The sequence below is a fragment of the Schistocerca piceifrons genome, chromosome 4, assembly GCF_021461385.2.
Source record: "Schistocerca piceifrons isolate TAMUIC-IGC-003096 chromosome 4, iqSchPice1.1, whole genome shotgun sequence".
NCBI classification, from domain to species: Eukaryota; Metazoa; Arthropoda; class Insecta; order Orthoptera; family Acrididae; genus Schistocerca; species Schistocerca piceifrons.
The window spans coordinates 330,715,258-330,730,300 of NC_060141.1; the positions used below are offsets into that span (position 1 = coordinate 330,715,258).

Sequence of the window (15,043 nt, forward strand, 5' to 3'; positions counted from 1 at the left end):
GAGGGTGATGTGGGAAGGGGTGGGGGGAGGAGTGACCACCCTTTCTCTCCATCCACCAGTTAATACCTTCCTCATGTTAGCAATAATCTTTATTTGATTAGTGATATACGCGTACTGTTTTCCAGGTAGCAATCGTCAGGACTGGAGCCAGGCCATGCCCAGCGATAGGCTACCTCAAGAAGACCATCTTTTGTATAGCCTACATATTAGGCAGCAATCAGGCGAGGGCACAGAGCCTGAATTGGCTGCTCGTTTGTGCAGTGCAACGGGGAAAGCCGTGACCTCAGCCATTAACGGTGAAAACGTACCCATCTTTCTGTTAAACGTTGCTCCCACATTAGAGCAGTGCGAAATCTGATGCTTCCGTGTGTATGTGCCTGCTTATCATGAGCCTGTATGCGGTCTGTCGGATTCTGGAGTCTGTTTTACTACTTGATTATAACTGGTACCTCGAATTTGGGAATTTGTGTGGAATGCCTCCTCTGTGCCCCTCATCTCAGAGATGTAATATGGTTAAGGGGCAAGAGTTAACTCAGATAAGGGAATTTCTTGGCAAGTTACGCATATCGGACTTTACATGGCCTGTCAACTTTGTTGTTACTAAGAATTTGTCAGTTAACTTGATATTAGGCAGTAGTTTCATTGAGTGTACCGGTCTGATTGTTGACTGTCAAGTTCGCGCCTTTTACTACAAATTTTGCCCTGGTGAAAGGATAGCATTGTGTTCTTGTCGGCGCTCTCAGCCAGCTAGTAACGTGCAGTTGTTGTCGTCTGAGTTTCTCATTGATCACTTGGAACCTGACGAGGCTACGCAACTGTTTGAAGGTGTTATCCTGAATCCCCAATAACCTCACTAATAAATTAGGCCCCATTAGAAAGCTCCGATGAAAGATTCGCTTTGGTGACGAGATTCCTGTTCGTCAGGCGCGTTATAGGTTAACCCCACTCATGACGAAGATTTAGCATGGAGTAATTAATAATATACTCTGAGATGATTTCACTAGACCTTCGACCTCTTCCTAAGCTTCACCCATATTTCTTGTTCCTAAAGTACAAAGTGGCGACTATTCGCCCGTCGCCGATTATAGGGCACGCAACCAGTGCATCATTGTGGAATTATTTCCGTTGGCCAGCCTTCACAGTTGCTTCACCTGGATTTTGGATGCCGGCTGCTTCTCTGTACTGTACATCAATCAAGCTTACCATCAATACTCTTGATCGAAGCTTCCAAACCAGTAGTTGCCTTTAGTACTGATTGGAACCTTTACTAGTTTAATCGGGTTACTTTAGTACTGTCTAGGAGGTGGCCGTATGGTCTCGTCTTGTGGACCACGTTTTGGGAAATCCTAGGTTCAGATACGTTTATAGCTTTCTTGATGACATGATGGTTCACAGTGCCACGTTTGTGGAGCACTTGGGCCATCTCGATAAAGTTTCGTTACATCTTAGGGAGACTGGTCTTATCGTGAAGCCTTCCAAAATTTCCTTACCTCACCCTTGTATATCTTTTTCAGTCAGCTGGTTTTGGCTCAAGGGGGTCAGCACTGGTTTCCAGGAGCGGACGCGTTCCTTGCGTGAACCAACTCCCCCCTCCCGAGCTAGGAGGAAGTGACTAGATTTATTGGCATGGCGAATTTCTTTCTGAAGTTTGTCCCTAATTTCTCCCAATTCGTGGCGCTGCTGAAAAACACGCGCAGGAAAAATGAGCCCTTCCTTTCCTGGGAGAGCCGTCAAGCCTCCTTTGGGAAAATTAAAGTCGCTCTTAACAACCCTCAAGGGCTACTCATTCCGGATTTCGGCAAGCCCCTTGTTGTCCAGACCGACACTTCCAGTTCTGGGGTAGCGGCGGTACTCTTCCAAGAAATATCAGTGGGAACGGCGTCCCGTCGCCTAAGCATCACGCTGCTTATCTACCGCTGAAATAGAATATTCAGTTTACGAGTGGAAGGATTTAGCGATCCTCTTCACCTTGGAGAAATTTAGATTCTACCTAGGGCATAGGGAATTTGTGCTCGAGACATGATCAGGAATTGAGTTGGGTACTGGATCACTCCAAAATAACTGGTATGGGTGCTCAGCTGTTCGTTGGGCAGTCCACATGTCCGCATTTGTTTTAAACTTGATCATATCTCGGACCCAGACTACAGTGTGGCGGACGTTTTAAGTCTCACGTATAAAGATTGCCACTTCCTGCAGTGTCTAAAGGATGGTGACCAACTTGCCTTGTATGGTACTATATTGGCTGCGATCTCAAAATTAAAAAAAAAAGCTTTTAAACAGATATATTCTTAATACAGGTAGTGGGTGTCAAAATGGAAAGGGCGATCGCACATTCAAAACTTGATTTGCTCAATCATTGGTCCTTTCTGTTTTTAGGCATTTTCATAAATCTGTCGTGGGTGGTCTTCTAGGTTTTTATAAGACATTGGCAACTATTGGACAACATTTGGTTTGGCCATCTATGTGTGAGGATATCAGTCAGTTAGTGGGGAGGGGAGAGGAGACCCACGGACCATCTCATTGTGGACTATATGGGCCCCTTACATCTACCTAGATCTGGGGGGGGGGGGGGGAGAACCTTTACATTCTGGGGCTGGTGGATGGGTTTTCCCACATTAGCTGATTAATTCCAGCCAAGGGGTCACTAGTGGCCAATTGTTATTGAGAGGCTGCATTAGAGGTTATCACAGTTACCAGAATCTAAATGAACTTTAATGCTGGAATACCAATAATAAAATGTTGGCCGTGTCATTATTTTTGTCAATAGTTGATGGGTGATTAAACTATCACGACGGGATTTTTCTGTTATAGAAGTAATGACACAAGTTTATTGATCAAAAAACATATTAAGCTTAGTGACAAAAAGTAAAACATGATTTCATGGCAGCATAAAAATGCAAGCAATAGTTAACAAACCTGTGTAGCGGCTGGTTGGAGAAGAGTAAAGTTTGTCTAATTAAAGTATCACTGGTCTGTGTGCGACTATTGTCTTGAAGTTTGGATTTCTTTTGTTTCCTAGGAAACCGGAAGTAATTACTTTAAAATATGTCCATGCTGCCTTTTCTTTTGCTTCCATTTTGTCCACAAAGTTGGGATCTCTCATTAGTTTTCTAATGTCTGGTCCGAGAAAGATTCCATCCTTTAGCTTTGTCTCGGATAAACCAGGAAACTGTCCACAAAGATATCTGAAACAGTCACTACCTTAAAGCACTAGTGACAACAACACGTGAACAGCACACAACGGGTTGTCCGACATGACAGAGGTCGGAACTGTCAGTACACATAAGTCTTCACCACAGGCTCCCCAGTCAAGACCACTGCTACTGTGAAATGTCCCTAGTGCAACCCACTCAAAACAAAGTCAAGATCAGAATTCTCTCCAGACCAGAATCTAAACCATAAGACCCATTTCAGCCTAGAGACTAAATCGAAAGAGCCAAGATCGCCACTCTCCAATTTCCATGAAACTTCGGTAAACTCCACAAAAGCACTCCCGCAACCACCCCCACAAGGGATGTGTGGCAAATCAAAAGACTCCATGAGCTCCATGTATCCCCTCTAACTCGTCTGCTCTACTGATTGGCCAATCCTAATCAAATTTAACCAAATTCTTCTCTCTTCAAGAGAAGTGACGAATCTCTCACTCGCAAATTCCCTCCCCGAGGCCAGAAGACGTTGTGCTCCCGACTTGTTTTATCCCATGGCCGCTTTAGGCAGCGCTTTATTTTGAGTTTCCGTAAAGCTCAAAAGGAAACAAGACGTTCATCACGGAGATCATTATCTGGATGGTCATAATTACCACGTCTCCAACCATGGGGCCCCAGTTAAACCAAGAGAAGTGTTTTGTGTCCCAATGTAGATCGTTTCAGAAACGCTATAAATATTGCTTTCCTTCTAAAATTGTTTTTAAGGCTTGAGTCTTCCCAAGAAACTGTGCAGGCTGAGGGATGGCACCACTTGACGGCTCCCTCGATAGCGTCCTGTCCAATGTGAACTTGGAAACTCAGAAATTTTATGGTCACCATCCTTGTTCACAAACGACGTTTCCAAAACTGGGGTAATGTGTTGGATGGGCGATCTAGATCTATCTCGCTCCTCAGTCCTCTGCTATGGCAAGGGCAACACGGTCGTCTTCTGCCGACGTGAAGAACCTGCAGGACGCGGAAGAACCAGAATACATAACAAGTGTTTCTTATTGTCGATACGAAAATGTAGTGAAGAGCCAAAGAAACCGGTACACATGCCTAATATACTTTAGGGCCCCACGAGCACGCAGAAATGCCGCAACACCACGTGAGTGGACTAGACGAATGTCTGAAGTTGTGTTGGAAGGAATGACACCATGAGTCCTTCAGGACTGTCCGTAAATCCGTAAGAGTACGAAGAGGTGGTGATCTCTTCTGAACAACACGTTGCAAAACATCCCAGATATGCTCAATAACGTTCATGTATGGGGAGTTTGGTGGCCAGCGGAAGTGTTTGAACTCATAAGGATGTTCCTGGAGCCCTTCTGTAACAACTCCGGTCATGTGGAATGTCGCATTGTCCTGCTGGAATTACACATGTCTGTCGGAATGCACAGAGTTGTATCTAGACGTATCATGGTCCCATATCACTCTACCTGCACATGCCCTACACCACTGCAGAGCCTCCACGTGATTGAATAGTACCTGCTGACATCCAAGGTCCATGGATTGATTAGGTTGTCTCCATACCCCCAAATGTCCATCCGCTCTATATAATCTGAAACGAGACTCGTCCAATCAGGCAACAAGTTTCCAGTCAACCGTCCAGTGTCGGTGCTGACAGGCCCAGGCGAGGCGTAAGGCTTTGCGTCACGCACTCATCAAGTGTACATGAATGGGCCTCCTCCTTTGAAAGCCCATGTCAATGGTGTTTCGTTAAATGGTTGCTGGCTCAGCGTTGAAATTAGCAGAAATTTACGGAAAGGCTACACTTCTGTCACATTGCCGGCCGGTGTGGCCGTGGGGTTCTAGGTGCTTCAGTCTGGAACCGCGTGACCGCTACGGTCGCAGGTTCGAATCCTGCCTCGGGCATGGATGTGTGTGATGTCCTCAGGTTAGTTAGGTTTAAGTAGATCTAAGTTCTAGGGGACTGATGACCACAGATGTTAAGTCCCATAGTGCTCAGAGCCATTTGAACCATTTGAACCATCTGTCACATTGAACGATTCTCTTCAGTAATCGTTGGTCCCTTTCTTGCAGGATCTTTCTCTGGCTTCAGCGATGTCGGAGATTTGGTGTTTTATCGGTACACTCGTGAAATGGTCGTGCGGGAAAACCCCCACTTCATCACTGCCTCTGAGATGCTGTGTGCCATCGCTCGTGCGCCGACGTTCACGTTCAGACTCACTCATATCTTGATAGTCTGCCATCGTAACAGCAGTAACTGATCTAACAACTGCGCCAGACATCTGTTGTCTCAAATAGGAGTTGCCGACCGCAGCGCCGTATTCTGCCTGTCTACGTATCTCTGTATTTGAATACCCATTCCTATACGATTTTCATTGGCGATTCAATGTATTTACAATAGATTATCTTTAAAAATTAATGAGAAATTATACTGGTTTACATGAATGTCTGAAACATAAAAAATCCTATAGTTCCCTCCAAAACATTCCCTAGGGAGACGTATTACAAAGACACACAGTTAGAACATGGCAATCAATACACAAGAAAGGTCCCTGGTGTGGCTGAAGCATTGAGGTGCACCAAGGTCGCGCCAGAGTGAGGGTCACACTACATTACAAACGGCAGTGGATGCCTCTAATCCCTCATCTCGTCCATGGAAATATCAGTGAAGGAGCTCGGCTTTTGGCATCATCTCGACCTGGCAGTGAGTGGCAGTCTGGCGCAGTTTCAGGCTTGACCGACAGGACATCTGGTGGGATGGAATGAGACAACGGAGTGGTTGGACGACGCCCAGCATCTCCAACTCAGATAGTGACGTCTCTGTCCCTGCCCCAAGAGCTGAAAGAGTGCAGTCTCACCTTGGATTACTTGGTGATACGGCGTTGCGTTTTGTGTTCTATTGAGGGTTTACTCTGTCTCACTGTGCCAGCGGGTAACTCGTTACGTCTTCAAAATTGCCAGTGCCCATTGCATCATGGTACACGGCTGCAGGAGCAGTTCGTCTGGTTCTGTACACCGTTTGTAGAGGGGTTTTGTCCGCCTGGTGAATCCCTTTGGGTCATATTGGGCGCTGGCTTGTCTGCAGGTTCTTCGAAGGCATGTCTTGATTTCAGAGACGAGCCTCCAGCCTGACTGTCCCATTGACAACCGCTCAGTGCATGGCTGCTGTCGGCTGTCCTTTACTTGGCACCTGGCTCGCCTGTCAGACCACCCTTTTCTGGAAGGTCACCCGGGACTGGCTGGTTTACGGCAGCCGCTGCGTGCGGCATAGCTCCCCCTCTGCTCTCATTTGCGCTGCTGCTAACATACCCAGCACACCCCCAGGTGTCCATAGGGTGTCGCCTCGCGACACCTCGCAGGATACCTCGATGGTGGGTATAATAGCTCCCAAAGTCTACAATGCCGTCGTAGTACATTTCAGTGTCAATGTTTTACAAAATTCTGTATACATAGTTTCTTACATCCAGGATAACAGCCCAAAAGAAAGCTCTATGAATGACTACATTTAGATCCTCTATGTAATTACTTGTGTGACCCTAATAACGAAAAAAAAAGGAAATCAAGATGTAAATGTTATCTTATAGACTAAACATGACATCCTTAACATTTATACTTGTCCTAAATATATTGTGTGATGTGTCTCTGGTGTGTGTGTGAGAGAGTTGTGTTAGTACAATTTCCCATCATGCATACCCCTACATTAATCCCAGCACTGCATACACTCTTCACCCATCATAGTCTTTCCACACAACGCTTAGTGTTAACTTATTCGGCTTCCTAACTTCACCTCTAAGCCCTCTCTACTCTTGGATTATGATTATGCTTTGCGTCCTCCTCATGTGCTTGGTACTTTCCCCAGCGTTGTCACCCAAAGCTGAAGTGATCTAACACCATGCTCCCATTCGTCTACATAGATGCTCTATCTCTTAATCCCTGCTCCTGCTTTCGCACATCTGAAACTTAACAACGTCATTAGCTCCTGCTTGCTTGTTGCTCCATATGTTACAAGAATGCCTCCACATTCCTCTTGTTGAATCGCTGTTGCGATACTATACAAAAGTAAATTTAGTTCTCAGATGTGGAACGGTCCTCGTTCTCACCAATTATCCCCTAATTGCTGCTGCCTTCCTTTTCCTGAAACTGAGGTATGCCACACTTCTGACTTGCGCTGTACATACTGATTCCTTATAGCGTGCTTTGCCTGCGGTGCTCTCTAGGCGCCAGCAAAACACAAAAACCTCGAGGAAGGCTACATCGTAGGATTAGCGACAGCCCAGAATCCCGACAAACTTAGTGCCTCCACACAGCTAGTGTGTGGGCCTCTAGTACCACTCATAACATCCGTAAATCTAGAAAAACACGCCAAATCTTTTCATCGCTAAACAGCAGAAAGCAATGTGGGTAGTACATAAGATATCGGGGAAAAGTGACAGAAATACGCGCATAGACCATAGTGGTCCTACGGAACACACTGTAAGTAGGCTGTTAAGGTTTTTATGTTGGTAACGCCACGTAGTGCTCTGTGTGAAAATTGCTGACTGCGCTGTGTGCAGTCTGTGGCTCGTTGGACTCATTGTTGGAATATTTGTTTGTGTAGTGTTTGGCAGCTGGATGTGAACAGCGCGTAGCGTTGGACAGCAGTGCTGGATGTGGGGAGAGAGATGCCAGAGTTTTGAGAGCGGACGATCTGGACGTGTGTCCGTCGGAAAAAGGAAATTTGTAAGACTGGATGTCATGAACTGATTATATGTATTATGACTTTTGAACACTATTGAGGTAAATACATTGTTTGTTCTCTATCAAAATCATTCAATTGCTAACTATGCCAATCAGTAGTTAGTGCCTTCAGTAGTTAGTATATTTTATTTAGATGGAAATATTGGTGCTCGTTGTTTAGCAGTAGCTCGAGTAACGAAGATTTTTGTGAGGTAAGTGATTACGTAGTAGGTTCAGTTTCTCTCAGCTGTTTGAAAATCAAATAACGCAGAAGTTTACCAGCACAGTCATTCTTAATTTTCAAAGGGGAGTTTCAACACTACTACGAGAACTATACAGCTGAGATTTTAATAATGAAGTCGAGTCTCGACTAACATTCTAGAACTCCTTGAAGCGTGATAATGGAGTAAACATAGCAGTCCAAATATATAACGGCCATTTGTTACAAAGGTAAATGCAGGTTGGACCCTAGGCTCATTTCAGTCAACGTGCAGAAGTAATCATGCCATAGAAAGCTGTCAGTTAAAAATAAAAGCTGTCATGTATGACTAATTTCTACACAATCCTGACTTTGATTTTCAAGCAGGCAGTGAACGCGTTGATACGATGATGTAACGGCCACGCTATTCATTTGAGCTCGTCCCTCAAGAAGTCGTACCATAAGCTAGTAAACAATTATTACAAATATATCAGTTTCAGAAATTCTACAAGCGAATAATGCAGACCACGCCACACAATATTACCTAGAATTTGCTAATCCCCTGAAGATCTATGTACAAATTAATTGTAACCTAACTGAACTAATATAAACACCTATTCTATAAATGGTTTTACATGACCGATATGGTGAACATCCAGAGATTTCCTTGATTTCAAGGATTCGGGTTCCGGTGTGTTCATGTGAGCGATCGTGTGGATTCGAACAGGTCCACTGTAGACAGAGTAGAACTTGTGGTACAACTGTTTCTGCTCTGCAGACAGACGGAAACTTTTAACCAACACCTTTTGGCCAATGCGGAATTCTCTCATGCATTCTCTCTTTCTAACCCAGAGATCTTTCTTCTTCACTCCCACCTTACGCAGCCTCCTGAGTACCAGGTCAACAATTTGCTTGTGTTGGACTCGGGTTCAAGAGGGGAAGTCTACGTCGTCACAGATTAGCTCTCTGGGTTCCCTGTTCTTGATAATTCATTGGTGCTATCTTAGTCGCTCCATGTGGCAACTCGTTCATCACATGCTGGAAGTAGCGCGGTATGTTTTGGAAAGCGACCCTGAGTTACCGCCCTTACAGCAATCACTTTAACTAGTAAATCTTGCACTTGACTATGGGCCTCATGCATCTGCTAAACTGATTTTACCCTTTACCTTTGTTTTTTGTTAATAGCCTGCGTTAGAGGTTGTCACAGTTACCAGAATCTAAATGAACTTTAATTTCGAAATAGTATTAATCAAATGGAGATCCAGTCATTATTTTTGTCGATAGTTGATGAGTGATTAATATATCAATATGGGATTATTCTTTTCTAAAACTAATTGCACAAATCTTAAAATGATACCAAAATACATGTAAACCCTGACGCAAAAAATTAATTATGGTCTGATGGCAGCACCAGTATGCAACGGATAGTTAAAACCTCTCTCTTGCGGCTGGTTGGCGAAGAGTATGATTTGTCTGAGTGATGTATTTACTGCGGCTCAAAATACGAATAACGCAATCTGGCATTATCTAACACTGAATAGACCTTGATGGATTTATCCTACACAGAAGCTATACTACGTTGCTGCAGCTGAGAACAAGTGGCGAGATTGTGATATTGTATTCCCTAACAAGCCCGAACAGCAATACAGTACCTCTTTTCTCGATGTGCAGCGCTGTGTCAAGTGACAGTCGTTGTTCAAGCGTCTGCAAAGCAGCGATACGTGGCGCCACTATTTCCCTATCGCGGGCACGAAATATGGAAAGTGGCGGCTGGTGATCTGTAAGACAGATCTCAATTACTTTTCCAAAGAAGCCCTGGAATCTCGGCAGAGTCAAGCGCGTGATACTTCCGTTCGCCTGTCATACCATCGACCAGTTTGACTCACTTATTTGGCAGGGCGTACAAGGAAATCAAACGTTAGAGAGGCAGACTTGTCACGAATAAAACTGCTTGGCACAGAGAGCTGTCAGAGGTGACTGAGGTCTAAACTGTCAGTACGCACCACAGGCACCCCAGTCAAGAGCACTGTTACTGCGAAATCACGCCCACGACAAGTGTCCCTAATGCAGCCCACTCATAATAAAAGTCAAGACCAGAATCCTTTCTAGACCGAAGTCAGAATCAGAAGATCCAGCATCTCCTCTCCTCACTTTCCATCAACCCTCGGTAAACTCCTCAAAAGCATTCCCACATCCACTCCATAAGGGTTCGTGCCATTCAGAAGACTCCACTAGCTCCATGTCTCTCCTCTAACTCGTCTGCTCTACACATCGGCCAATCCTAATCAAATTTAACAACATTCTTCTCTTCTCAGGAGAAGCGACCAGTCCCCGACTCGTAAATTCCCGCCCCGAGACCAGAAGACGTTGTGTTCCCGACTTGTTTTTTCCTACGGCCGCTTTAGGCAGCTTGTTACTTTGAGTTTCCATAAAACTCTAAAGGGAACAACGCTTCCATCACGGAGATAATTATCTGGATGGCCTGAACGTTACTGCATGTCCGACCAGGGGCCCCGGACAAACGAAGAGAAGTGGTTTTGTGTCCCAACATAGATCATTTCAGAGCCGCGCGAGCCTTCCCAAAAAGCTGTGTAGCCGAGGGACGGCACCACCTAACATTTCCCTTGATGGCATCGCTGCCACGGTGAACTTGGAAAATCACGAATTTTTGTGGTCACCATCCCTGTTCACAAAGGGCGTTTCCGACGTTGTCGAGACGCGTTGGCTGGCGACCTAGATTTATCTTGCTCCCTCAGCAAGAGGAGCGTAAGAGCTAGGTCCAGGTAGGCTGTTTTTCCGTCTCGTCGACCGAACGCACTGTCTGCGCACACTGAAAGAATATTATTGGGCCCGGAACTATGTCCCCCAGAATTTGCTTTCAGATGTTCCTTTCTCTAATAGCTGCACGTGGCTTTCAAGCCCCAAACGTCCATTGTAAGATTTACTGTTAAATGACCAAACTGCCTGCTTGTTCTCTACTCCAAATAATTACTACTCGAGTAGAGCGACCATAGCGACCCCACACCCACTAACAGTGTACACGCTCCCACCAATGCCTGCTCGTGCAGGTAACTTCCTCGTATCTCACAAACACGATATCTGGATGAAAATTCAACATTAAACACTACCCTTAAATATGGAGAATAGTGACATAGTGACTCGCCCTCTCTCAATTTTACAAAAGTGTTTGCCATCTTTGGACTACCGAGCGCGCTGGTAAGTGATAATGTTCAGGATTTACATCTAGGGAATTCCGGTGATTTTGTTTCGACCACTATGTTAGGCACGTTACAACTACTCCTTACTATCCCCATGCGTCATTTGCTGAGCGCATGAATACGAATTTGAAGGTCACATTGTTAATATATCACGCTAGGTCAAAACGCTGGGACCTTTCTATCCGTTGGTTAACTATTGCTTTTAATATTGCTCAACATGAGGCCATCAGGGTCACTGCGGCCTCATTAATACTCGCCTCTCCGATTAAATCTCCCTTGAGTGATATTTGGACCATTGACGAGCTGTTCCCTGAGCCAGACACTCCCCCCCCCCCCCACCCTCCCCAACCCATGGAACATAACTGGCGGGGAGCAAGATGCCAACTAGAGCTCGCGCACAGGTGTCAGATCCGTACCCACAATTGTGGGAAGTGCGACTTCAAGCTGAAGGTCGCAGACTGTGTCCGTAAGTGTAACGTTGGAGCCAAGTTTTGAGCAACCCGTTCTAATAAACTGGCTCACCATTTTATAGGCTTCTGTAAAATTTTAACATTTTTGAGTCCATGGTCCGTAATGAATAGAACAGGAACATGTCTAGAATACATGTTAGATTAAGGAGTGTAGCTGGGCACATCTTCACCTTCTGACTTTGGTGTCGACCCCGGCGGGACACCTTTGAGTTTCAGTACGGTAGGTCGATGCATGCGAGCTCGCCCTTCGAACGATTTCGGCCCTCGTTGACGATCTTTGTGTAAATAACTGTGTTGATAAGCCGGTGGCACCATCGGTGGGGATAAAAGTCGGGAAGCAGGAAGGTTTTGGGTCAGTGAGTGAGTGGTGTGCTGAGCGAGTCAGCTAGGGGCGCGAGAGGTTAGGACGCCTGGTTGGAACACGAGAGAACCAAATGGCTCCTGTGAAGGCACCGAACCTGGATTTGACTGTCAGTTATCGCCTACCCGTGAAGCGGTTTCTGTATGTAGTCTCATAGTTTGGAAACCACCCCTGCGACTTTGAGGTTATTTCGCTGGTTCGAGCGTAGTGCAGGCGGTTTAGTCTCTTGTAGGCTTCAGGAATGGAGGACGGCAACCATTTTGTCAACCAGTCCCCCCCCCCCTTCCCCGTGCCCTGGTCGGGTTTATTCAACCACCACTCATAAATAACATCAAGTCCTTTGGTTAAAAACTAATCAGTGACTTTTAGCAAGGCACTGCCTATTCAGTGGCTGTTAATTCTTTATTTCGCTGTTTACCGAACGACAGTGGATTCATAATTAATAGCAACTGTTTAAAAATTATTTGCTTAAAATGTGATCAGTGAATTTTGGCTAAATGTAGCTGCTTGTTCATTGGATACTAGTTGTTTTTAAAATTCTGTACCTTCGCTGTCTACTGGTTGGCAGTGCGTTCATAGTTAATCACAACTGTTTAAAGGTCATTTATTTAAATAAAGTTTATTAGTGAATTTTGCTAACTGTAGTTAAATGTTTTGAAATTCTGTGGCTCATAATCAGTGGCAGCTATTTAAAGGTAATTTTTCTAAAATCTGCTCAGTTAATTTTACTGTTATATTTGTCCTGTAATTAAAAGCTGCTCTTTTCTACTACGCTGTATTTTATTTCTCCGAGACGCGTTTCGCCTTTTTTACTTTAAGGCATCTTCAGTGGATAGTTCTTCGCATCTCCTCTCATCTGTCTGGTCACGTGCTGGAGGTCGCACTATAACTCCATTTACGAAACACAAGCACGTTTTCATGTTTCGAACGTTTGTCTTCACAATTTTCCACTATCGTAAATGAAGTTATAGTGCGATCTCCAGTATCTGAGCAGATGAGAGCAAACGTAGATGCCACCCAAAAACGCGAAGTACTTTCCTACTGAAAAAGCCTTAAAGTAAAAAAGTGTAATAAACTACTGTGCAGCAAGGAAAGGTAGCTTTTATTTACAAAATAAATATTTCTGTGCTTTCTGCTTATTGATTGTTTTTTAAAACTGGTTTGTCGTTAGGAAACTGAAGTTGTATATCAAAGACGATGAGTGCAAAACACTTATGTGGAGGCCCCAGTCTTTCCATTAGGATGACCCGATCCCAACTCTTCCCACTCGAATTCCTAGTTATCATTCGCTGTAAGTACGAAAGCGTACTGCAAACAAATGGCTGCGAATTTTTTTGTTTAGATTAAACAAATTTTATTAACATTACACACCTTTATTCTTGAGGTTTACGTATTTGCAGCCGTTTACCTCTTGAAGGCTCCGAATTGTAGGGGGAAACTTGCAGGTGTGTTACATAACTATCTCGGTACGTGAGAAACAGTGTGGTGTAATCGAGTTTCGAGTTCAAGGAGTTCGTCCAGACATGGAGCATCTTTTCCTCCACCATGAAAACGCCAGCCGCCACACGAGGTCTGTGACGTTTGTAACAACCAGACGCCTGGCGTTCACTGACATCGATCATCATGCAGTACGGACTTGGCCACAAACGATTTTCATCTGTTTCCAGAAATTCAGGAACACCTTCAAGGACTTTACTTTGATCGTGATGAAGCTGTGCAAGCAGAGGTGAGATTTTGGCTCCCTCATCAAAGTCAAATGTTCTACAGCGACGCTGTCAACAAAGTGATCTCTCGTGGGCAGAAATGTTTGTCGCCAGGGTGACTATGTTTAGAAATAGATATGTAGTCATCAAGAACAAAGACGTATAATGTTAAAAGCGTTTGTTTCCTTTAGAAAAAAGCTTTAAGTGTTTTCTCATAAAAAGTTAAGAAGCATTAATTTTCAACGCAGCCTCGTATTATGAAAATCACAATGCCTGTTAAATTAATCTGGTATCTCGTTCCACATCAGACGCCATAAACAATATTAGAATAATACTGATGATGAGATAGATCCTGCAAGACTACAGTCATTATATGACAGGGCTGTTAAATAAGACTTTCTGATGAAGCTATAGACATAGAGACGAACATTATGTGGAGTTGACAAATATGTTTGAATACTGTATTGTAATATCGTATGAAAAATCAAATTAGGTTTCCATTTCAGATTGTACATACTAAAAATGATAAATTGAGCGAAATCTGAATATGGTGTCTCGTTTTGGAACGATTTTCAAACGAAAGACTATATGGACACAAAACAAGAGTCCATAAAAATTCAGTAAGGAAATGTCAAACTTCACTGAAAGCAAGAGTGCTAGATTCAAAAGATAGAATCAGCTTCACTTCTGATTTAATTGATTTAACGAACATTTATCAAAATTTTGGCAACGGCCTTGCCGCAGCGCGTACACCGGTTCCCGTCAGATCACCGAAGTTAAGCGCTGTCGTGCGTGGCCGGCACTTGGATGGGTGACTATCCGGGCCGCCATGTGCTGTTGCCATTGTTCGGGGTGTACTCAGCCTCGTGATGTCAATTAAGGAGCTACTCGACCTACTAGTAGCGGCTCCGGTCAAAGAAAACCATCATAATGACCGGGAGAGCGGTGTGTTGACCACACGTCCCTCCTATCCGCATCCTCAGCTGAGGATGACACGGCGATCGGATGGTCCCGATGGACCACTTGTGGCCTGAAGACGGAGCGCTTTATTAACGTTTTGCTAGTTTTATACTAATTTTCCTCACGCTCTGTTACAAATGCTGAATTATTCCAAACTTTGAATAACCTACACACTTGACTATCGTGTGAGAGCTCAACGAAAGTGTGGTCCAAATGACATTTTATAATTTTTATGAGGTTAACGAGTTTGCCGACAGCACAACT

The 15,043-nt window shown here is 44.5% G+C and overlaps 1 pseudogene; it reads left to right on the forward strand.

Annotated features, from left to right (window-relative positions):
* The first annotated feature begins 14,544 nt into the window (after window positions 1-14,544).
* Window positions 14,545-14,662, forward strand: LOC124796893 (annotated as a pseudogene).
* Window positions 14,663-15,043: the final 381 nt, after the last annotated feature.